Source organism: Lepisosteus oculatus, chromosome 15 (assembly GCF_040954835.1).
Source record: "Lepisosteus oculatus isolate fLepOcu1 chromosome 15, fLepOcu1.hap2, whole genome shotgun sequence".
NCBI classification, from domain to species: domain Eukaryota; kingdom Metazoa; phylum Chordata; class Actinopteri; order Semionotiformes; family Lepisosteidae; genus Lepisosteus; species Lepisosteus oculatus.
Window position 1 is genome coordinate 25,906,694 of NC_090710.1, and position 25,349 is coordinate 25,932,042.

At 36.2% G+C, this 25,349-nt stretch overlaps 1 long non-coding RNA gene across 1 annotated transcript in view; it reads left to right on the forward strand.

The window, feature by feature from the left end:
* The first annotated feature begins 2,194 nt into the window (after positions 1 to 2,194).
* Positions 2,195 to 25,349, forward strand: part of LOC138223166 (uncharacterized) — a 56,323-nt gene continuing 33,168 nt past the window's right edge. The window contains exon 1 of the long non-coding RNA XR_011181683.1: positions 2,195 to 2,497. This is a non-coding gene — a long non-coding RNA (uncharacterized lncRNA). The remainder of the gene's footprint in view (positions 2,498 to 25,349) is intronic.

Here is a 25,349-nt window from a genome sequence, read left to right on the forward strand (position 1 = left end):
AAAGTGTTACATAGAGACATACAATAAAGTAGGACTATTGAGCTTTCTGACAACAGTTACTGTACATGTTTGATTTTGTTATTCTGACAAGAAGATCTGTACACTTATTTACAATTAATCTGATGGTAACAATGATTAGCAGTCCTTGTGTGACTGTCCATTTTTATGCATAAACTTTTTTTATCTGCCAGGCTGTCATGGTTTCAAGTGGGCCTTAATTTTTAAATTAAGGAGATTACAAAACTGGGTGAATCACATTTTGACTCTGAGATTACTTTTTGGTTGGAAAAAATCCTAAGAAATAATCTTTTAAAATAGGTTCACAGAAGAAAAATGTTGTGTGACAGTCTTTTTTTTTTAAATAGTAAACTATGTAATTATTAATGTAACAGCTGTTTAACATAGAAAATGTATGTAAATGAATATATACAGTACAAGAGAAGAAATATTTAACCCTGCTCATCTTGTATAAAGTAATCAATAATATATTTGACCACATTTCGAGAAATAATAGAAAAAAAGGAAACTGTGAAGTAAAAATAAAAATGGCAATTTTAACTTTATAAAAAAACACTATCAAACAAGATAGAAATTAACAAACTATTTACCTTGAAAAAAACATATATGGCATTTTTAACATTTTGGTTGCTGCAGTAACTGATGTTGCTGAAAGTTGGAGATTCAGAGAGTTTTGACCTGCAGCTACAACAGTTATAATTATTATATCCTCCTTCACTGTGAAAAAAGGGAGCTCATCAAAACCAGAGCTGTACAATATGTCTTCATGTTTTTTACATTTTTCAAGATGCTTGAGGTAATTTGTTTTTGAGTTTCCTGGTGATATTTCTACTCATCTTTCTTTGATGTGGGTGACAATTTTAATGTTGGAAGGGGAACGCTAATCTCTACCTCTGTAACATTTGAAGTAGTGCTTTTACTGCATAATTAGTTAAAGTAAATATAGAAGATGGAATTTTCAGATCCTTAGGCAGCTCATTATTCTCCTCGATTTTCACACGTTGCACGGTAATTTTGATCTTAAAGAGAAAAAACTAAACCACATTTAGATTTGCAACAAAACAGAAAGAAACTAAAATATAATTTTGTCTGCAAAGTTACCACTGAGCTACAGTTAGAAATTGTGAATTTGTGTTTATCTCTTTCCTTTGTATACTTCATGTGCTTTTTTTCCCTGCATTACTTATGAATGGACTGTTTATCTGAACACTTTCAAATTCAGATCCTGAAGAGAGAAAAACACGAAAAAACGATTTAATAAACCGTACCTTCCATTTATGTAAAAGTACTGTAATTTATAACTTTATAACTATTTTGATTTACTTTGTCAACAAAGTTTACCTACTGTTTGTTGTCTATAGAGTCTGAAAGTAATGTCATTATGAATATTTATCAAGGAGAAACGATTAATAAAAAGATTGAGATCTTGGTACCACAAAAAGGGGATAGTAATGTTTAATGCAGAGCTGTCTCTATTAGTAAACTGTAGACAGGAAACTTGTGCTTCTTAATTTAATAGCTACTAAATGCAGCATTAAAAAAATTAGCTGCTGTTAGTGTGAATACAATGTTTAAACAAATAGGACATTATGATATTATACAACTACTGTCTTGTGATGAACTAATGCAGAAAAATATGGTACTTCCACTGTCCTTCATCACTAAAATAAATCAGGTATAAGCAATAATACAGCAGACTGTAGGAGTCGAAAAGAATAGATTCATTTTTTGTTTGCTTCCCGCTATGAAGCGTGTCGTTAAAGTGTAGTTCTAATGATAAGTCTACAGTTATGCAATTTATAGTCCATTTCTATGGCTCTATTTCATTACCTTTAATTCAGTTTTTAAATTCTAAATTCTCTGGCAGCAGACAATTGGACCAGAGAACAAAAAAAAAAGAGCCACTATAACGGTAAATTCAATGGATAAAGCGTGCTTCTGTTCATGCATGCCAGCTAGCTTCTAGTTCCCCTTTTTGTTTACACTGGGAATACAATAGGAACTATAGTCCTTCCAATACATCTTTTATAGGAGTATTCTAACCCTGAATGTACAGATAGAGCTGCCTGGGTGAATAAGCTCTGTGAATATTGCCAAGACACTCTGCTTTGTTCAGCATTATTCCTCACAATAGATATCACACTTTGGAAGTAATTTTAAAAAGGGAATCAAAATAGTGGTACTTTTAGCTTTTGTTTCTTTTTATACCACCGTGCATTCTCTGTGTCTCATTCAGCTGCTTCTATTATACTGACAAATTAAATAAACCACTCCATTGCCTAAGAGGCTCGGGCAGTCAGGGAGTCACTAGTCTGGTAGAGGGAAGTAGAAGGCGAGCATATACTTGGTTTGTCTGCCACTTTCTAGTTTTATTTCTTTGGCTTTAAAGTCGAATAAAGCAAAAATGGGGCTACAGGAGACTTTTCTCTTTCCTGCACAAGGAGGGAGACAGAAGCCCTGGAGAGGCAAGACTGAACAGGTAATTTATCTTCTTTATTCAGATGATTACTCTTCTGTAAGTTAGTTCACTGCTTCAGGAACTTGGTAGTCAGCCCGAAGGCCTGCATCGGGAGGACTTTTAAATGATATTTGTGCATAGTGTGACACACCTGGTCTTGAAGTTCCATGAGAAGGAATTAAAAATGGGAAGATACAGATGGAAAAGGGCAATTTTGTCATGCTTAGTTGTATCAGGTACTGGAAACGGATTAGAATTCAACCTGTTGTCTCAAAGCAGAAGGAGTATAAAAGGTGTAGATCACAAGGAGAGACTTGAGGTGATCATTGTTAAGCCTTTTTTTTTACTGTGGGATGAACGTTGTATACATAATTATACTCACAATAAACAATCACCTTTTTCATATGTTTGATTGAACTGGAAATAATTCCTTAGCTTGCTGTCCCCGACAAAAGGCTAACGTTTTGAATGAAGACTTATTAGCATAAATGTATTTGATTTGTACTTCTCGAAAAGTCAGAAGGGAAGAAATGAACTGTTATCAAATTAGCATAGTTGTTTGTTTTTCTAAGACTAAGAGAAGTAATGAGTTGAGGTTTAAAATACAATTCCATGAAACCCATTAAAACTTATTTCTGCACAAACAGCAGACAGCAGAACAGTAATTCATCCTTACCAACAGCACACAATACTATTGTGAATATTAGAAGAAAAACACGTATGCTGAACCTTTAAAAATCTAAAAATAAGAAGAGATAATTCTCACGGAGGAAGTTTCGCATTTTCGTCTTCACCCTTTTTTCCCCCGTGGTTGTCTGTGCCTTTTGTATTTATTTTTTGTTTTGAAATGATACATTTCCCATGTCCGACAGCAGTAAAGGAGTTGCATGCCATTTTAACAGCGCGCATCTTCTTAGGGGGGGAAGAAAAAAAAGGTTAGAGTTAAAGAAATGCCCAGAGGTGACTCTCTTTGTGTCTTCTAAAGGGATCTTAGAAGCCGTCAGAAACGCTTATGAGAAGAAAGAAAAAAAGAAAGAAAGGAAGTGTATCAGAAGTAAATGGCAGGTAGAGGAGAGTGCTTTGAAGGCCGCAGCCACCCTCTAAGGTGACCTCATTTAAAATGCAAGGAGTCGGGAGTACACAGTGCCCTGCATGGCCATCCTACAGGGCTGCCCCCTCTGCTTCTAAGCCACCGAACGCGGCAGGAGGAAGGACAGATATCGAGTGTGGAGGAGTTTGAGGCCAGACAATTGCCGCTTCATCTTTTATTACTAAAAGAAAAGGCTCCGGCTTGCACAGCTGAAATTTCCTTCCATTGTCTAAGGGGGGAAAATAATATTTCACCCTAATTTGGCCCAGGGGAAATCCCGCTGCCTCGGGGCCGAGGTTCAGTGCCTGCCCTCTCACAAATATCTGTGGGGGCCTCGGGAGAAAGGAGTGGGCCGAGTGGGGAGAGCTGAAGGTCAGGGTCGCCCACTGTGGCTTGACTTTTTAGCTAAAGAGCTTTTTATTTCTCTTGTTGCCGTGTCAGATCTAATTTGCTGTGCATTATGCCGGCAGGGTGGGCCAGCGTATGACAGGAGGGGGTTAAATGAGATTACAAGCTTGAGACATTGTCACCAGCTTCTGCTGTTGGGCGAATGTTAAATGGCAATTTAATAGTCAGCTTTTTTAAAGCGCCACCGATAGGGTAAATGTACAGTTTTCAGGAGTATTTTAGTGTTTGTTTTTTTGTTAAAGATACATTATTTTGTTTTATAGTAGTCAACATTACCCCACAATTTAAAGAAATGCACATTTGTATTTATTTATTATGCCTAATTTAACATATTTATTTGGAATTACAATATGCACTGCTTTACATCCTTGGTTCTCACTAAACATTCCTTATTTCATGGCTTAAATGAAAGCAAAACATTTGTTTGGCCTAATATTATTTACGTGACTTTACACAATTACAGGCTACTTTGAATTTTGCTTGAGGGAATGGAGTGTTAACAGAGATTATCAGCAGCAGGCGAGAAAACGTGAAAGTTCCATGTACATGTATTTACTCCCAACTCTGCAGTTCTCCAGGTTTGGAAAACCTCCTAACACAGCTAAAAAAATAGCTTCTGGAGTGGGGATGGCTAGGAAAACGCTATGCAGGCAGAATCTGTATTGTCTGTTTAGCAGTGAGGGGTCAGTCAGGAAAGTTCAGGATTAGGAAATTTAATATCCTGTCAAAAATTCCCATGATAATGAATCATGGACAGGCTGGCTGGCTGAGCCAATGTGACAGCAACAATGCTGCTCCGGTAGAGATAGCAAATGCTAATTTATGAACAAGAAAATATGCTGTGCTAGCATGAGGCCCACTGATTGTATAGTGAGGTTTATTGTGGGTGGGTGTTGCATATATAGATATATATTATAATATATTAAAGTAAATATATGAATATAGAAATAGCATTGGATACATGAATTGAAATTCAGGGTAAAACAATTTCCAATTTCAAAAAAAGTTTTTCAAATATATATATAAGTAGAGAAATCCTTTAGCTTTAACCGACTACAGTGCACCTACTTTCTCTTTCCTTTTGGAAAAATGTGTAGTTAAAAATCTAAGTGTGTATATAGAGGAAGAAATGATGAGCGTGAGGAGGCGAGATGAGATGAATTGCCGGATATAGTACTTTTCAAATGTGTTTTGTTCCAACAATATTTTTTAAATTCTGGTAAACACTGTATGTTATCTGATAGACCGACTATACAGTAGATGTTTATGATATTATTCTTTGCACAGTGGAACAGAAAGTATAGGTGCTTTGTATGAATGGAAGAGCATGCATTCATCTCCTATATGTGTGTAGGTTCCCTAAAACAGTTGTGTGGTTTACCTGTTTAAGTAGTAACTGCAGGCCCTTTTATTCAATTCTGTAAAACAGAATGTCAATCTTCTCAAAACTCAAAAAAAAAACAGAAATCAATGTAGTTTTTGGAGGAAAAACAGTGAATCTCTTTCTATAATATAATGTGTATTCCAATTCATGATTAATGTTGTGTCATTTGAAATGTAGTGGAGGGTTTTGTGCAGCAAAGTGCATTATTTTGTAAATATAAACTATTGTCAGTAAGACTTAATATTTAATCTCTGATGGGTATTTGCTTGTAAAATAATGACGTTGTAGGTGATGTGAATAGCTGCTTGTGCAGTTTTCTCTGTGAAGAAGGGAGGTTGAGGATACAAGCTTTTTAAAACTAATACTAGAAAGCCCACTAATCGCAGAATAAGTGAATTTTGTTGAGCTCCTCGAAGCTGTTTAAGATGCTGTGCTGGAATGGCTGAAAAAGAGATTGCTGAAAAAGAGGAAGAAATAACAGTCAAAGGGGGAATCCTGTTCTTTATTGTTGTATGAAGTTGGAGAAAAATCAGTCATTGTTATCCAGTGTTGTGAAGTGCCCTGGGAATCATAAGAACATAAGAAAGGTTAGAAACGAGAAGAAGCCATTTGGCCCATCTGGACTGTGTGCTAGTTAGTAGTTTATTGATCCAAGGATCTCATTCAGCCAATTTTTAAGGAAGCCAAAGTACCATAATATGACAGAGGAGTCGAAAAACATTAAATTAAACCCCTGCTTTTGTTTAATGTTCTTTGTTCCTTTATGTTTACCATGCCCGTTATCTACCAGTTAATGTTCATTTGGGGGGTTGTTTTGTAATTGCTGTGGGAAAATAGATTATGCTATTGAGACTTGAAAAAACGTTCTAAAATAATGTTTTTTGTATTCATCTTTGGAATTCCATGGGATACTGTATGTTGACGTGAATGATTTTAACCTAACAGTCTTAACACAAGCAAGCAAGCTCAAAACAGTGATAACTTTCTCCTAAAACTATATTAATGAAGACCAACTGTATTAGAAAGCCACAGAAACAAGTGTTTACAGAAGGAAATGCTGTTTGAGGCCACATACTGTACAGTATATAGTGCATTCAAGCAACTGAAGAGAATTCATGGGTCTCACAACAGCAGAGAATTGGAGGCTGAATCTTAAAATGTAAACCAATCATACTCAATCAATGACACAAAATAAATCAATAAAATAAATACATATACCACCTTGTATGTATTTGGGGAATTTTATATTTTCTGGACGTTACAGTAAAGAAAAAGCAAAACAAATATACAGTTTCTTTGCATGTAACAAAGACGGTAGTTCATGTGTACTTTGGCTAAAACCGTGCTTCTCTCCAAGCAGCTGTCACATTCGTACATTATGGTACATTGAATCTGAATGAGACTCTTCACATCAAAACCCTGCATCCATTATGATATCATCTCCTGCTCTAAGCTGTAATGCTTATTAATTCTGCACCCATACTCACCAAGCTTCGGCAAATGTATTCCATCAGCCTAGCATTTAATTTAATTAGTACAGCTGGGCTCTCATTCTCCTTTCTGTGTCAGAGGTATTGTCAGCACGTTCTGCTATAACACAATTACTGATTGCTTTTAGATAGGCAGAAATATGATTAGGGTTTTGGGTGACTGTATCATAAGCCTTATTAGTTTTATTTGAAATCTGGAGATAAATAGGAAACTTTTATTTGCCATGTAATGAGATTATGCTTATTAGGCCAAGGCCTTGCAACCTTCTGTGGGGATTAGAGTGTTACTGTAGGATTATAAACCCAAGATACACATATATAGGCTGCAAATCAAAACTGTTTGTAAAGGTCCCCTTCATCCTTCTTCATGTTAAAAGTGTTGAAAGGAGCAAAAGAGTGCACTTAGCCGTCTGCAAAATCAGCTGTTTTTTTAGGAGCAAAGGTAAGTAAAGCACTATTAAATAAAAATACGGAATTAATCTGATGAATATTGAGGCAATGGAAGTTCACTGCCCCTTGTTGAAAAAAGTAAATGTTAACGTCTTCCTATATTATTAAGTGGAGTATAATGTGCAGACATCTAATGAATTAGATATTAGACAACAGACATCTAATGAATTAGAAGTTTACTGCAGGCCTGTCTAATTCAAAGTACCACGCTTAACTCTGGAGCTTAGGAGTTACCTTACCTCACACTCCACCTTCATTTCACAACCTACCTGAAAAACTAGACAAGCAATACAGAGAAAGCAGACAGAGAGATGAGTACTACAAATCGGTTTATCTGAGGTTTTGTTCTTCCTTAGACCATGGTTTTCTTCTTTGAAATGCAATATGTGATGCCTCGAGGAGTGGCCCTTGTTGTTTCCAAGTCCGTTTGACTTTCTTTCTAGTCTGATGGCCCTGCCTCAGTTAGACAAATTGTGCTTTAAAAAAAGAAAACGTGCACATCTTGGGTACTCTTCTCTAACTGAGCCCCAGTGGCGGGAGATAATGTGGCAGGCCTCTCAAAAGTGTTCTCTGGTGAAGACTTGAGAGTTTCATTTGGAACATCTCCTGCTGTCACAACACACCCACGAACAACCGACTAGTATAAAGCCCACTAATAGATGGCGTAAAGTACATTTACTAATGAGTCGAGCAGCAAAGTGGTTAACAAGGATACCTTCGCTCTGGCCAACACATAGCAACCATTATGCTTCTGAGTGCAAAGAGCTCCTTTTATAGCTTCTGACCCAGGGCAACTAGATGACTACATTAAAACATGCTTCATATTAGACCTTCGTCTAATACCCATTAGTGTTAGAACCTATTACTTCAATAATGAATGACACAGCCCTAATTATAAATGTACTTAGAACACTGACATTATTAAAGGAAGAGCTCTGGCAGCCCATTAACAGTGTTACTCTAAGTGATCTGTCTGTGAACTGTTAAAACCATTAAATTCATTATATATCAATCAAAAAGGGTGTTGCAATTAATTGATGAATGGAACAATACTTAAAATCTAAAGATAATTGCCAAGCTCTTAGAAACAACTATTTTTGTACTGTCATATGTGTGTTTTTTTAATATATACCGTATTATCCAGTACTTTTTTCATGTACACACATGCATATAGACATGGATACATACGGTAATGTTCAAAAGTTCAGAAACCACAGTGTACTGAAAGCAGGAGTGAACACAGTATAGTTTGTTCCCCTTCACTTTAGTCCAGGGTTTTAAATGGAAACAAACGCAACAAAATTCCTGTTAAAAACATGAAAATGAGGATAATAATGACGGTTAGGCTTCACAATTTGGATACATTTTATCCAGTACCCTTCTTTGGCCAGTTGTTTCATAATTTCAAAATTCATAAGCCTACAATCCATTTCCATTTAGGGACTTACAGTACTAATTCAATGGAGTTCGTGACAGAGGTCCAGGAGGAAGGTTAGATCCTAATCTAATTACAGTGTGGTTTGGCAGCAGCTCATTGTCTGACCGGAAGGCGTTACAGGGGGTGGTCAGGTCAGCCCAGTCCATCACTGGAGTACAGCTCCCCTCTATTGCAGATATTTTTACAACTCGTTGTTTCAGGAAGGCTGGAAGTATCGTTAAGGACACCAGTCATCCTGGTTCCTCACTTTCCTCCCCCCTTCCCTCTGGTAAGTGTTATAGGAGCACAAAGGCACGAAAGTCCAGATTCAGAGACAGTTTCTTTCCTCAAGATGTCAGATTACTGAACTCTACCCCCACCACTGGCTCACACTGATGTTTCTTTTCTAAGATGTATTATATTTAACTTGTTGTTGTTGCTGCTGCTGCTGTTCTGTGTTTATGTTTTTGATGATTCCTTTAATGTCTTTGTATTGGAGCATACATGCAAATACGTATTTCATTGTTATTGTGCATATAACAAATAAACTGAACTGAACTAATCTCACATGCTTCTGCTCACATACTGTAGGTATATAAATCTCGCACACAGGATTTTTTCCCATCCCTCTGCCTTGACCATTTATACCTTTGCAGCAAACTCGCCAGGTCACAGATAGGCTGCCATTCCCTCAGCTTACCATATATATACACATGTTTACAGTAAATATGTACTATATACAGTACATATTCATCTCTCCCTTGCATTCCTAGGGATCTAACCAAGCTCAGACTGTGTGACTCAGGGAATGTTTGGAAAGGTCTATATATCACAGTCTCAACACCAAGAGAAAAGTATATAGGCACACAGGTGCGCAGATTTTTCTCGAACATGTCTGAAAATGATACTTGAAAATCAAGCAATGCTTGTCTAACACCACAGGTAAGAACACCTCATGTAGGATCGGAGTTAGGAAAAAGGTGAGCCAGAGAGTTAGAAATCAAACAGCAAATAGCCTTGTCTAAAATCTGCTAGTATTAAATGGTGCCCATTGAGTTTAAGAAGCCATTCACAAAGGAAATGACTGAACTGTTAAATACCACAAAATTGTGCTGTGTACTGCCCATAGTGATGTTGTGCCCTGCAGACTGAGATCCTAGCCATTGTAAATATTGCTGTTTGGGATACTAAGCAACATTATACAGTTTTTGAAGTATTTGTGCACCAGGTAAAGATTTACGATGCAATGGCCTCTGTACAGAAGACTTGAAGATCAGTGTGGAAAATATGAGACTGAGGAATGTGTGAATAAAAACTAAAAATACTGGTTGGTATTTTGTGGCTTATAAATTGAATTGATATACCTGTCATAAATACATTTACCAGTTGCAATCCTGGTGTGCAAGTACATAGTGGAGCTACTGTACACAGATACACTAACACATCTCCTGCCTGTGAGTGTAGGGCCGTTGGTCTTACGAATTTATACACAAGTCAGTCATCTGTCTGGCTTGTTCTGGCTGTCCTGAGATGCATTCCTTTTTGTCCTGCAAATCGATATAATTCCAGGGAACAGAGTCCTCCAATAAAATTTGGCATTCCAGTATAATGTACATAATTTGTGTGACATGCACCTAAGAGAGTAATTGTGTACCAAACAAATTTTGATGGTCAAGCTCGAATATGTGTGTGTTTATACTGTACAGTATGTGTTACATTCTCATGTTTTTTCAGTTTTTGTTTTTAGGATGAAGGAAAGTGGCTTCTGTTTTACCAAGTGCTTAGCTTTGCTGTATGCACAACACTGCACAATTCAGTTATTTCATTACACAAAGTAGTATCCATTCTGATCTTTTCTGAAGTTTAATACATATTCTTTCACATTTACTAATCAGATGACTGATTACAGACTTTTCTGTCACTGTGCTAATGTTATTACCCTGCGCTTGGAATCTATTTGAAAAACATTGACTCCCATGCAACAGAGAAAGACAGAATTTATTTTGGCAGTTTGACATACAGTAGAACTGGAATTCAGTTTAAATACGAAAACAATAATATGCTTTAAAATGTATTTTTTGTAGTTGAAATATTTATGAAAGAGGAGCTGTCACAATTAGAAAAATAATATATCTCATTTAATGAGATATCGATACATTACATTGAAATTACACCCACCTCCTGAATATACATCTCCTTCCCCAAAGCACTGTAATGACCTGAAGTTGTATTTTGACTAATTATGCATTTGCTTGCTTTGCGTGAAAAGGTCCCATATATTTTCTTTTTCTGTGCATTTTCTGTTAGTATAATAGAACACCTGTGATCTAGAACATAAAATGAGATTACAGCTGCAGCTGATATTGTAGAAAAATGCTGCAGAAACAGCGGACTTAGTCCTTCGTAAGTGTTCAATGAATCCCATACACATTTATAACAACTGGCTATCTTTTAGTTATACTCGGAAGTTCATTTTCAAAATCCAGAGATTAACAGTGATTGTCTGCACCTTTCTGTACACCTAAGGCCATCTTTAAGACCTCCTTATTAGCCTAATATCAGAAATATTAAGGCTTCAACTATGCAATTGGAACCTTAATATTTCTGATTTACGTGTCTCTTGGCAACTGTATCATATATACAGGTATGTATATGTGTGCGTATATTTATACAAATATGCCCCCCTATTCTTTTAGCGATCTGAGAAAAACGAAGTGTCCATCAGATGGACAGCTGTGAGGCCTGTCATAAAACGTCTTTATTTCTGTAAACCCTGAATTTCCTCAAAATGCGTTGCTCCCTGAGTGTGAGCAATCTGAGTATGCAGTTATCCTGTTTTCTTTTGTTTGTTGCTGGGACGTGCCGAAAGGCACGAAAAACAGCAACGTTTCATCAAAGACGAAAGCAGCATGTGTTCTTATTGTTAGTTCACTTCAATTGTATTGTCTATTTTTCATTCAGGATTACTGGGAAATTTTAAGATTCATTTTTAAGTAAATGGAAAAACCCATTTGTACTTAAATAAATCAGAAACAGCTACCTTATGGTATAGATAGTACTAGAAAAAAACATTTACAAGAGAATTACAAGATGTCGATTACATCTACAAGAAGGAAGTTGGTCACTACGACAAGGGACAAAAAAATGCGTCTTGACTTGTTTTGAGTGTCATAGCATGTTAGTTCTAATGTTCAGGCTGTGATCACTATTCAGCTTGAAGCAACAAGGAAGAAGACATAAGCTGAAAAATCTTTCACCAGCTAATGCCTTTGAGTTTTGTTCATGTTTTATGATGGCATGTGTCCAGGCTGGACAAGCTTTTGCACTTCAGCTCTTGTTAACACTGTTAACTACAGTAGACTTGACAGCAGCTACTACTGGGATCGTACAGAAGCCACAGCTCAGCCGCCGCAAAAATGTCTTTGATGAAATTAGCACCTGCAGAGCACTAACATGTTTTGATAGAGCTACAGCTGATGTTACAATATCTGAACGCGGTCCTGCTGGTTTAGGGATTCCAAAACACATGCTAAGAAAAGCCACTGAACCGACACCTCTTTTGCTGTCGTGTTTAGTGCTGTGAATTTCCCTGATTTATCCATTGGTTATTTTTCCAGAGTGTCGCTGAAAATTGGCTCTGAGAATTAGGTAGGGTAGGCCGTATTGCTCCCATACCTTTCGGAGACATCTCTGAAATGTAGTAATCAGATGCAGGAGATCTGTAATTACGTGCTCTTCCTTAATCATCCTCCTCACAGGAAGCAGTCGTATGAAAATGGCATACCAATTTGCACTTTCTGAATATTAAAGTGAGTAAGTATCCCACACTATATAATCAACCCAGCCAGAGAGCTTCCCAAAGTGTCATATTATATATATTATACAGAGGGGAATCTAAAGAGATAATGCCCTTATTAGTAAGGCTTTGCAATAACCATGCAGTTTTCACACAATAGCTGTTTTATGTTATTTTATTATCTGTTTGCTTCCAGCTCCAGACTCTTTCAGGTGCTGGTCTCAGCTATTTGTTTTGTCACTCACCTGACGTATTAGTTCAGCTTAGAAAGTGACAGCTGTAAGGGTAGCCGCACAGTGCACACTGTACATTGTACACGCTGGATATTAAACGGCCCCTTCCTTAATGGGAACGTGAAAAGAGGAGAAGGAATGCAGAAATACAAGTAAGGGGTGAGAACAAGAAGAACAAGAAGAAATCTATGGATCATGCCTAAAGAACTTCAGTCAGCCATTCAGTTAGGGCAGGTCTCAACTTTGTCCTGTTCACACAAAACCAAAGAAGGTACTGTATGTTTAAAGGTAAAACCTATGTTTAGACTTCAAAAATCTTTAAAATATATTTGATGTTCCGTGTCCTTCGTATTTGTCTGTAAAGTAGCATGTTTATCCCCATTTCTTCCAATGTAATTATCAATTGCAGTTTTGCGATGCCTAACTGCAGGAAACACACAAGAGAGCCTATATTTCATATGGACTGCACATGGACTGGAAGGAGTGTAAATAATACATTAAGGTTTTCCAAAACATAACCAAGCATTATGCATAACCTTAAAGAAACAAGTCAGTAACCCAAGACAATGAAGGTCAGTCTTAGTCAAGCTGACGTTGCCTTGGGTTTCACTCAGGTATAGGGAAGAGTGAAATTAAAATTTACACAGGGAGGAAGGACAGGGAGACCGGAATGCCTAACTAAAGCACAAACATGGGAATGCCTCAGAGTACAGGGGCCACGCACAGTATGACAGGGATGGCTGTCTGTGCGATCCTACAGATATTTAATTGCAGTGCCTTCTGACCAGTCAACCATTCTCCTTATTTAGTGTTCCTGCCTGAGATTGGTCTTTTAGGGCTGACACATGTTCACTGCAAGCCCATAGCAAACTGTTGCTTTAGGGCCACTCAGTGCTCTCACAAATCCCTGTAATTTTCAGTTGTTCAACACGCGTTTCACATAGAAAAAAAAAACAGTTTATAGATCAGAGTAGAAGTAATCTCAGCACTATGAAACATTTCCTTGCATTACCATGATAATTCTCCTGTCATTGTTTGGTTGGCACTAGCATGTTACAGAGCTTTTGTCAATGAATTAGAACACGGAAGATTAAAAAACTTCCTCAGCTTGACACTGATCAGCTAAGTAAATATTGAGGGCTAGATAAAAGAAAGCTTGAGAGGCACAGCTTAAGTTTGTTAAAGTTGGCCTGCAGATGGAACAACAAAAAACCTCCAAAGTCCCATTATTGCTTTCTTCTGTTTTATAATGGGAAAGGCAGTGTGTTTGATTTGATTTAAGACTCCCTCGCAATGCCTGTCAGCTGGTTTGCAGACCAGTCTCTTCCTGAAGTACTAGTGAAGATTTATTTGTATTTGATACCTTGAACAAATAATTTGCGCCCTAGGCTTTTATGTATTTGTCCCCTTCTCTCTTGCTACTTTCATAAGTGACCTCTACATTTCCTTTTTTTACAGCTGTATGTACTACAAAGCAGGGCAGTTACAAAGAAACTGACTGTACCAAAGAATCTACAGTATGAGTGTTAGAACAGGGATTCTCTTAGGAAAAAAAGAAAGTGAAACTTAATGGTCTAAAAACGTGAGAAGGATTTTTATATGAAGTACTATTCCAAAAACAAATTACGTGTAATAGAAGCAACTTATTGTTCCATCAACATAAGACGAGGTAAAATATACAGGTTTAGGGTACAATGTTAAAGCTTATCTCACTGGCATTTGTCACCACTCTGAATTAACTTTCAAAATAATGTTAGTGCAAAATGTGACATGTGATCCTTTCAGCTTAATTATCCAGGGGCATTGATCCGATTTCTGTCCAACGTAAACAGAGAAAGCTGAAGATATACCAGCATAAGAGAAAGGGTATTAAGGGCACAATCAGCTGGTGCTAAATTAATGACAGGTATGCTGGCCAGGTTTTTAATGTTATAGCACATCAGAGTGCAATGCAATGACAAATTCACTGGCATGACCAAGCAAATTCATTGTTGTTTGGTTGCACATATTTAGTGAGGGGCAGGGGAAAATATATAAGATAGAGATCATTAACCAGACCAGAGTGACCTCCATTTATCGATAACTCATAAGACTGAAGCACTAAGTAAAATACACTCCCTTGCTCTGTGCTACATTATACACCTATACCACTCTACTATAGAACAGAACTAAAAAAACTTTCAAAGTAACCAGGCATTATGTGTTACTCCTAAGTAACAATGCACAGTACTCTTGCTGTTAGTAATGTTAATATTATTAATTTTGTCGATGCCTTTGTCCAAGACAATTCCTTAAGGTATACTATAAACAAAACCTACTTCATACTGCATATTATTTTTATATTAATATAAGAATAATAAAGGCTTCTCTCATAGAGTTTCTGTAGTTGATGGTTTATGTTGCCCTAAAAATAGTGGAGACAAGTCTGTTTTAAATGAGCTGCCAGGTGCATGATGTCAGCATTCTCAGAGTGGGAGCACAGGGCTGTAATTGAATTTCTAATCCAATTTAGTCTATCGTAAAACACATTGCACCCATGTTTCGAAACATCAAGTCTCTAGAATGATGTAATGTGTGTTTAAATAGTCACGTGACTCCCAAATAGTAACCACTTTGATCCAGCTCAAGGTAAAAAAGGAGGGCGCAAGTCCAGGACTGCAAAATGGACTCTGACTGGATGCCCAGTCTGAGACGAGACAGGCTACGCAGCTTGTATCGAAATGGAAACATGCTATTGTATAAACTGAGCAGAATCCAGTTGTATTCCATGATGTTTTTGGTATCCAAAGTTGTTGTGGTATCACAACAGCTAATATGTGTTTCTGACTTCTTTGCCAAAGGCCCTAGAGAAATTAAAAGAGGTAGCTGCAAAGTTAAAATAATGAAATCAAAAACGGAAATGTGAAAAAATAACATTTATATTCTATCCGTTTTATTTTTACAGTGCCCAGAAATAACGAGTAATAATTGTAACTTACCAAACACTGTGTGCCCAACCTACACATTAATTTGTTTCAATTTCAAAGTGAGATGAGAAATGGCCTCCAAGTATCTAATAATCCTGGAGTAATCTGGCAATCCTGAAGACTAAAGTAATAGCTTTCATAATAAATTGTGCATTGTACTGCAATCTATAGAGACAGGGAAAAACCTTTAAGAAAATGGAATATGTTTTACTTGTGTTTCTCCACTTCATACTTAGTTTCCTAACGTTATTTTGATTTTAATTACTACCAAACCTTCTTTTAAATATTCTTCAGGGCAAAGTGTAAATGTGCATTTTTGTACTGTACCTCTCTTTCTTATAACACTGCCTGAAATGTTCCATAATACATTACTATGATGCAAAATGAATGTCAGTCTTAAATTATGTAAATCTGTGAAATATTCACAAATTGAAACATAATTGCATTGACTAAATTAAGTTTTAAAATACATTTATGAAAACTAAGAAAAAGCCAACGAGGGCTTACGGACATGAGTAGCCACTGGAGAAAAAAAAAGATCTAGCCTTTTTAGGGATTTTACTCAGATGCAATTTAAAATTAAAAGATGCTTTCCAGTTATTTCCTGATAAGTGTTCTAATGCAGCAGATTGCATACAGTCGTAAGAATTAAGCAGCTGCATCTGAAATAGCCATTATTCTAGATTTTTTTATTTCAAAACAAATTGCAATGATAAGTGATTGACACACAGCTAACACCTACTAGTTGTTAAAAGCTTGCGAAAAGATTGAATCTGAATGTAAGTGAAAGATTAGCAAGCAAACAAAAACCAGCATATTAAAATTACTTTAAATATGGATTTGAATTAGAGGGGTATTCGACACCGTAAATACACAAACAATTACAGTACAGAGAAAAAAAAATCAAGAAAAAAACCATATTTCAATTAGCCGACCTTGGCATTACTGGACCATATTGGGTTTTTTTTTGTAATAGTATGAAGATGTCTTTATTTCTCCAGTTATTTGTGCGTTATAATCACGCCTTGTGGTGCGAAAACACTTTTCCAAGCTTTGTTTGATAATAGTCATTAGAGGTTAGCCTCTTCTGAAAGCAAGTTGTTGATTGAAAGGCATCTCCATCTGAAGAAAGCCCAGATAATCCCCAGATAAACTTTCTAATCATCTTTTTGAAAGACTCCCTAAAGATGGGGGTAATCTGAAACTGGCCTATCTAAGAGACATGAATACAAGATAAAAACGTTTTAAAAAAAAGTTTAGAAATCAGGGAAGATGCATTTCCCTAGACACTCGGCACAAAATAGCCCCCATCCATTTCCATTCAGACATTGATAGGGCAAATAAAGTTAATAACATCTTTTTAGCCTAAAAGCCCTGTTAATGTATATTTAAGATGCTACTGTATATGTACACTCAAAATTCTGAATTTTGCATTTAGTTTCCAATATCCTCTCAGCCGCATTCAGAAAAAACATATCCAGTATTAGTATTGACATCTGACTCTCACATGTGATTCCTTGCACATCGTACAGTACATGACGTTTTAAAGCAAGGATTGTGTTCGAAACTTTGGAAGAGTATTTTTGTGCTGAAAATTTCAACGTTTCTAGCAGATGCATTTAGATGTTCGTGCCATGTAAAATAAACAGGGATTATGTACAGAGTACTTGTCAATCATATTTTCTGACATTCATTAGTACATTAAAACAACTGCTCTTCAACAGGTATGGTTAGCAAGGATGACCATATTTGATCTTGGAAAAGGAAAGTCTGTTTTATTTTATTTCATCTGTGAAATACGTTTAAGCGCACTCGTTTCATGTAAACTAGCTTATAACTGTAATGTTGTTGTTGTTGTTGTTTGTTGTTTTTGTGGCCAACAGCGTGGTCACCACGACTGATGAATATTTGGTGAAAGCCGACATGGTTGTGCATTCATTTCAACGCAAATTGTGCGGGATGAGAAGTGAGGCCTCCTACCTCCCTAGACAAATATCGCCTTTCGCTGCTACCTCCTTGCCTGTTCCCTCCTCCCTGACTCGCCCCCTCCGTAAATCTCTCACTTTGTGTTGCGATTTTGTAATCCTCTCCATGCGCCTCCATACAGTCTGAGACGGTGGCGCGTCCATTATCTACGAGACTGAGAAATGTTGGGTTTTCGGAAAGAAGATAGGTAGAAACAATTTCTTGTTTTCTTGGGGACGACGTTTCCAAAACGTAAAGCGGGAAGCTCAGGCTTCAGAGGATTAAAAAGAAAGCGAACTTTTAATGGCTTTGGGGGCTTTATGTAAATGTGCCAACTGTAGATTTGACATCTGTTTTCCAGAATGCCTTGCTCTTACTTAACCTTTCTCCTTCTACAATGTGACAAAATGTGACAGGCTGTCAAAGACAGGTGGCTGCCAACTGTGGAGTTCTATGTAAAAAACAGACAAAACATACTGTTGCTTACAACTCCGAAACACTACTTATTTACCGTACCTTTGTAATTTAGCTTCTTAGATTTTCGAATTAAAGGCAGGGTTCCTTTTTAAATTCGCAGCTTCTTTAGTTTTTGAGGAATGTCGTGCTTGTAAAACTACTTCTAGAAAATGTGTTGTTTTCCACGATTTCCATTATTAGAATTGTTAACAGTTACAAATAGTGTTGAAAGCCCTAAGTCTTTAAAATCAAACATCTTCAGTTCTTTTTAGGCAAATCGACATTAATGTAACAGGAGGTAATTGTTATGTTAGCTATTTCGTCATAGTTTTGATGTTCTGTACAAAAAGTTACAGTACATTCATAAACGTGTTACATTCAATATCAATGTCAAACGACCCAAATTGTTATTTATTCTAACGCAAGATATCATTATCAGTCTAGCCATCTTTCATCTTATTAACAAGCACACTAACTATAGATAGGAATTAGGAGTGCAACACTTCTGAGTATAGAAGTAATTGTCTTCAAAATCATGAATTATTGTAAAAAACAAGTGTTTCCTCTTTTGCGGCGCAAAACGTTATCTTAATGATGACGATTAAGCAACGACACCACTAAAATTAATTCTTTTAAAAATATATTAATATACCTTTCCCTGTATTAGAAACATAATACATTATAATATTGATTAAACAATCTTCTTTAACTAAAAATGGTCTGGGATAAAGAGTTAATGCAAGGAACTAAATTGTTAAACAACGCGGAGGAAAAAAAACGAGATCAGGAAAGACCGGCGGGTCTAAAGAAATATAGATTATCCCCATGAATTGCGTTTATTAGAGACGATACAGAAAATGCACAGACGGAATATATGTAAAGTATACACAGACGCGAACACGGTTTAAGAGCGCAGCGCTCGAAACTACATAAAATCAAACTAACAGCTCAGGCGAGAGCAAAAATATACGGAAGCGTGCTGCAACAAACTTTTGTCATTTTGGCGTAAAAGCGGCAAAGCTGGGCTAAAGCGAATCTGGGTGCGGATGACAGTAAGCGAGAGTGCCGGCAATTTGGGACGGGAGGCAGGAGAAGATTATGAAGACGGAAGAAAAACCTCTGCTGGTAGTCTGGAGACAGAGCGAGGCCAGGCTCCACCTCCTTTCCTTGAAGCGTCGCAGCTGCTTTCAAACCAACTGCTCAATTCCATTCAACGTCGAGAGGGAACAAAAAAGTGGCTATTTATTAGAATACTTGTTTTGTATTGTTCCGCGCCACACAAAAGGCGTTTCATTATGTAAGAAGGAGCCCTTTTGCCGAGAGAAACAATAACTTGAAATTGTCTTTAAAGTCTATCAATAATAAATTTCATTTTCTTTTCTCTCCTATTCAGTGTGTATTGAGTGAGTGCTGGGGTTTGGAGCTGGGCTCTGCTGTCCTTGGCACACTTTATCGGTAGAATTTGGTGGGGCTGGTGGTTTGATATAAGGCTTTTAAAAAGCTCGGTGCTTATTTAAGAAGGTGCCTAGAAATAGGAATTTTGGGGGAAAGATGACATTCCCTGGCATCACGGTCTGCAATTTGGGGAGAATGGAACTCGCAGTATTTCTGTAAGTCTACATAACCTCAAAGAAAAGGGATAGTTTATTAAGACTTCGATATGAATGTTTTTCTTTTAATTTCAGTAGATTTCGTTGTGAATGTGCACGCCTTTTTATTAGCGAATGTAGTTCGGCTCAAATTAAACTACTTTGTTCCTTTAACTTTAGGAACTTGATCGTATTTTGGAATTTTCGAAAAAATGTATATTTTTTTTAGAAATTGGTATGGACAACAATGGATTGGCTATATTGAACATTTTCTTTATTCTACATATTCACATGGAACTTGTTGCAATTACGTGTCAAAACAGGTATATGCCTTTGTGTGCGCAAAACGCTTACAGTATGTGTTCACACATGCAAACATGTCAGTGTGTGTGTGTGCTTTGAACTCGAATAATTCTTGGTAGTGACTGTGAAATTATAAATATATATAATGAATGCCTAATCTTCTGTATATTTTAACGAAACTGTTCCGTGTTTAGCTAGCATAAACGTAATCTAGACTGTAACCTTGGTGTACTGATGTATAATTACTTTTAAGCTTATTTGGGCGCAGCGTGTTTTAAAGAAATTCTGGGATTTGCTTTTTAAATAAATGATTATCCTGTTAATTTCCCTAATGAGAATTCGCATTCAAGTTAAATTTCATTAACTGCACTAATGAGATGTCAATCAATCAATACGACCAAAGAAAAGCAATTGCAGGAATAGCTGACACTGTTGATGCTGCACTACACGTGCCGGCAAAAAAAATAAGTATTTTTTTTTGCTGGATCTTAACGAATTTAGCTTTGGCATAACTGAGCTTTAACACGTTGTGTCCTGCCATGCTTGGGTCAAATCGAGTTTATTTCATCTCTTCGGGGAAACAAGACTTTAAGATCTTTAAATCGTTTGGTTTCCCGCTGCATGTAGAATTAGTACAGTATTTGTAAAAGGGCTTTTGTCTCTATTGTTGTTGCAGTTGTTTGCTGTGCACATACTTCGTAAAGCTGGTCAATGACATGCAAATTTGTTACCTCAGAGTCTGAACAGATTGGATGAATGGCTTTGTCGATCAACAGGCAATACGAGGTGAAAGAGTCTAGAAATTGATCAACAGATACAGGATGGCTGATTTTCTTATCAGAAACAGGTGTTTTCGCACGATAGCTGTTTCAGTCAATTAACCTATTAAATTCCTCCTTTATTGCTTGGATTGTTTTGTGATTTTGGTAGTGTGATGTGGACAGAGCGTAACTGATGAACCAAGTATCTCTTTTAGGATTTTGTCATTACACATACATTTAGGCCTCTCAATGTATGTTATTTTAGACAGGCCTAATTAGAAATCAAAAGCTATATGCTATGATTTCCTTTGTTATTTCATATCAAGGTATGTACTAACCAACAAATTACGTCATTTACTTTCAGATTGGCCAATGCACAAATAGTAACAATTTAAGCATTTTGCCAAAGTATTAGAGAATACTTTGTATGCTGTGTTCATTTTATTCAATTGTAATTGGCACAGTATTTTCCACCACATTGCTAATCTCTCTAGATCTGAATCTTCTTATATATTGTCTAAACTGATTACATGAAAATGTATCTTGAAACTACTTTATGCGCAGGAATACAATGTGAATAGTATTTTTTTTTTCAATTAACAGCTATAAAAAGGATTTGGAACTGATTGCCAGCACCTGTCAGATGGTCGCATTTTTAAAACGGGCTTTCTCCTATCCTAAGTTCAAGAGACACTCTAAATTTCCTTTCGGAGAAAAAATAGAGCGATTGAGGGGCGTTATTTAAGCAGTTTCAAATGACAATCTTGGAATAGGCTTTGGTATTGGTTAATGAATACAAATAATGAAAATCCATACAAAACCCAAGGCCTTTCCAAAGGCAATACATATGTGTATTTATAGTTTTTACTTTTTATTTTCAAATTCCTTTAGAGCCGTGCTGCGTAAATGATTGTATGTGTATACTAGTAGAAGATACCGGATTAATTTTATACGATCCTGATGAATTATCATTATCGCTTTCTTACAGATGAACAGTGATGCCTCGCGCCTCCAAAATTAGGACTTTGAAAGAAAGGAGTTCTGTTATTCCTATCTGTCCATCTATGTGTTATCTTTAATTCTTCCCGGTATAATCTTAAGAAAAAGTGTTGTGTGTGAAAGCGAGATTATATTGTTAGTTGATTTTAATACATCCACAAGTGTTCTCTTTTTTTAACCGTGTGTACATGTGAATTTAATAAATAAAAGTGATGTCCATATTATGTTGTCACAACTGAGAACCACAAAGTAATTCAACATACACCCCCCTAGAACACAGCTTGGAATTTGAAAGGGCACAGCGCAGGATGATTTTAAGTAAAGCAAAACAATATGTTTTTGCGCAACAGAAGTTACTAAAGCAATCACTGCGTTGTTGTTGCTTTATTTTGGCACGTATTGTTGTTATTGCTCTTCGAACACCAAATTGTGAATCTGTAATGTTTAGGGTGTAACATGTTAGGACAATAGCAGTAACAGGTTGAAGAATGCTGTTGTTTCTGCTATAATATACGAAATAGTAAACTTCTATAATGATTGAACGGAAGTAAGAGGGGGCATTGGTGCTACGAACCTTCGAATAATACACGCTCGTCAACATGAGTTTAATTTATTATAAAAACAATATAATTCTAAATTAACATATTTTGTGCTGCCGGATTAATATACACGCACCAGCGTTTTATTATTTTTGGTTAGTTCAGTTGGATTCCGACAGCATACAGTATGACAACTTCGAAAACTGGGACAAAAATACATGAAATACGGCACTCAAACTAGGATTCGAGAACTCTCCGTGAAAGCTGAGGCTGCAAAAAAAAAAATAAAGGAAAAGGGAAGGACTTTTTCACTTTTCGGTGGAGACCAGCCGTGTACTGAATGTATATTTTCCAAACAGCAGTAGGAAATTTTTCAAAGGAACGTAGTGACAATGACATGACACTTTAAAAAGTAAATATTGAGAATAGTTACAAGTTACCATTTGATTGAGCTTTTTAAAACGTAAATTCCATTCTGAAGTTTAAATAAGCTACTTTAAATCTAAAACATAAGATATCAACTGTAATAATGTCCAACGATTGTGATGAAAGGTCTCCCTCACGAGGGGTATTATCAACAGATGGCTTTAAAATACGCGATTTAGAAGATCAGACACTGGGCATAAATATTTGGATATGTTTGGACCGCCGAAAGTCTCCTTTAATATTTGTATGTTATTGCGACAATACGTTCTGAAAAGATAAAAATGCTCTTCGTCGTTTTATTTGGTGCTTTTACCGGCAGGTGTTCAAACAGGAATGCGACATAGTGCAGAACGCTTTAGTAAGCTACTAATTATTTTTTTGATAAACCTGTGATTCATCTATGGAAAAGACAACGTTTCATTTATTACGTTAACTGGAATCGATGATGTATTGAATTGCTTGATGTACTATCTTGCATAAAACTAGCCTTATTTCAAAACGACCCAACAAACTAAAAGTACGCGATATTTCTATTCGTCGATTTAAATTTTTGCTTACCTTGTGGCATTTATCGAAGCACCAATTTAAAGGATTTTGCATTTTAGCTTTTTGCAAACACCTTAACATATAAGAAAAGCCAGAAGCTTGTGTTTCCGTTCTTATAATAACATGTAGGTCAACATCCGAATCTTCAAAGGCAAAGACTGAATTTATTTCTGTTTAATTCAAAACCATTTGGCTTACAACTGAAGGGACAGAAATATACGCCTTAATTAATTCTTTAAAACAAATATATTTAAAAACCCATACTCTTACGACACAACTGTTGTTGTTTTTTTTAAATTTTGCAATTTGTGAGAAAGAAATCAGGCTATCCGCCAATAATTTCTTAAACACTTGAACCTTCGTTTCATCGTGAGACACAGAAAATATCTCCCTTGTCATTATTGTGTTTGAAAGGGCTGCCTACCCCGCTCACGTAGATGGTGTTACACATATTTTATGATTAATAAAGATAAAGAACTGAAAAGGGAATTAAAAAAAACTTGTTTTAGTAGTGTCAAGTTAAAAATGACCTTTGCGTTTTACAGTTTTTGTGCAGGAAACGGAACAAAAAGAAACAAAAATAGAAAAAACATAATATTTAATGTAGACTATACTTTTTTTTACTGTAATTAAGAGTTCGGTACACAAAAAGTCATCAATGAGAGGAGCAATTTAATTTTCTGATCTGATTGTTGCTGTTATTGTTATTGACGTAGTTGTTGGTCATGTGCATGTAATAATCCATTTTTCTATGTTATTAATTACGAGTTTTTTGCTAGTATTTAATAAGCATTTTATTATATTTTTTATCCTCTGATTGATACATACTTTAACGTAAGCCTACATCATTGATATTGGTTTGTTCATTTTACACAGAATTGTGTGTTATTATGCATTGTTATCAGAATAGGAGAAATAGGTGGTAAGTCTTAAATTTTAAAACCCTTTTTTTAAAAAAAAAATGGACATGCCAGAATACGACCCTGGGACATACCTCGTATAACTTCAGCTTTTGTATTTGGCTATATACCTTTGAGAGTTGAAGCATTGTGTCTATCTTCTCTCTGTGAAAACAGAGTACGCAGCTTGAATATTGACGTGTATGCAATCGCTCTGCTGTTAACCCAATTACAGAATTCAACAAGACCTGTATTGAATTATCTCTTTCCATATACTATCAGCATTAGCCTAATTAAAAGCTATAAAGTCTGATATAATGATTAAATCGTTAGCTGTGCTGTAGGGAAAGAATATTTTGTTTTCCCTTCAATTAGTAGTTGATTGAGGTTTTCAGAATAGGTCAGCTGTGAAATTTGAATTATATGTGTGAGTATTGCTCACAGGGTGAGCTCTTATTCCAAGGCTCTAGAGTTTTGAATGTTTTGAAAACTAAATTAATTTGCGTCATTATTCCAAAATGTAAAATCTATTAACCAGACTGCGTTGCTGACATGCATAGCAAACATTCATTGAAAGGGGTCTATAAGAAAATCAAATCTAAAAATGCAGAAAGAGTAAGAGGTGAGTGTAGATATTGTCCCAGCAGGCCTTACACTTTTATTATGTTTTGGTCTCCGCGCGAATTCATGTGTGTATATGTTTCGGTTTTACTTTTTTTTATCTAGTCATAGGTTACTATACACCCTTAATTGTGTTATTGCTGTTCCAGATTTGTCTTCCTGTGATACATAATTCTTATTGGACATATGAAAGTTAATTCTGATTTTTTTTTTATTAGCTTTTAAAATAGTGAGTATCTGTAACACATCAGGCAGTTCTCTTTTCGAAGGGAGTTGAATTCTGTCCTTGGTTAAGAGAGCTGTCTTTCAGCACCATCAGTCACTAACCATATTTACAGCCAGCAGACGGCGATCAAACTCTGCCACAATTCTGCGAAGCTAGAAAAAGTAGTTTGATATTTCACTTTCAAATTATGCTTTTACCTCCTAAATCAGCCAGTCTCCTGGTGATACCAAATAGCTTTCTCGTGAATATTTTGGCTACTGGCAGCTTGCAATTAATTTGATGTTAGCTGGAGGGTTGACACTTGGAACT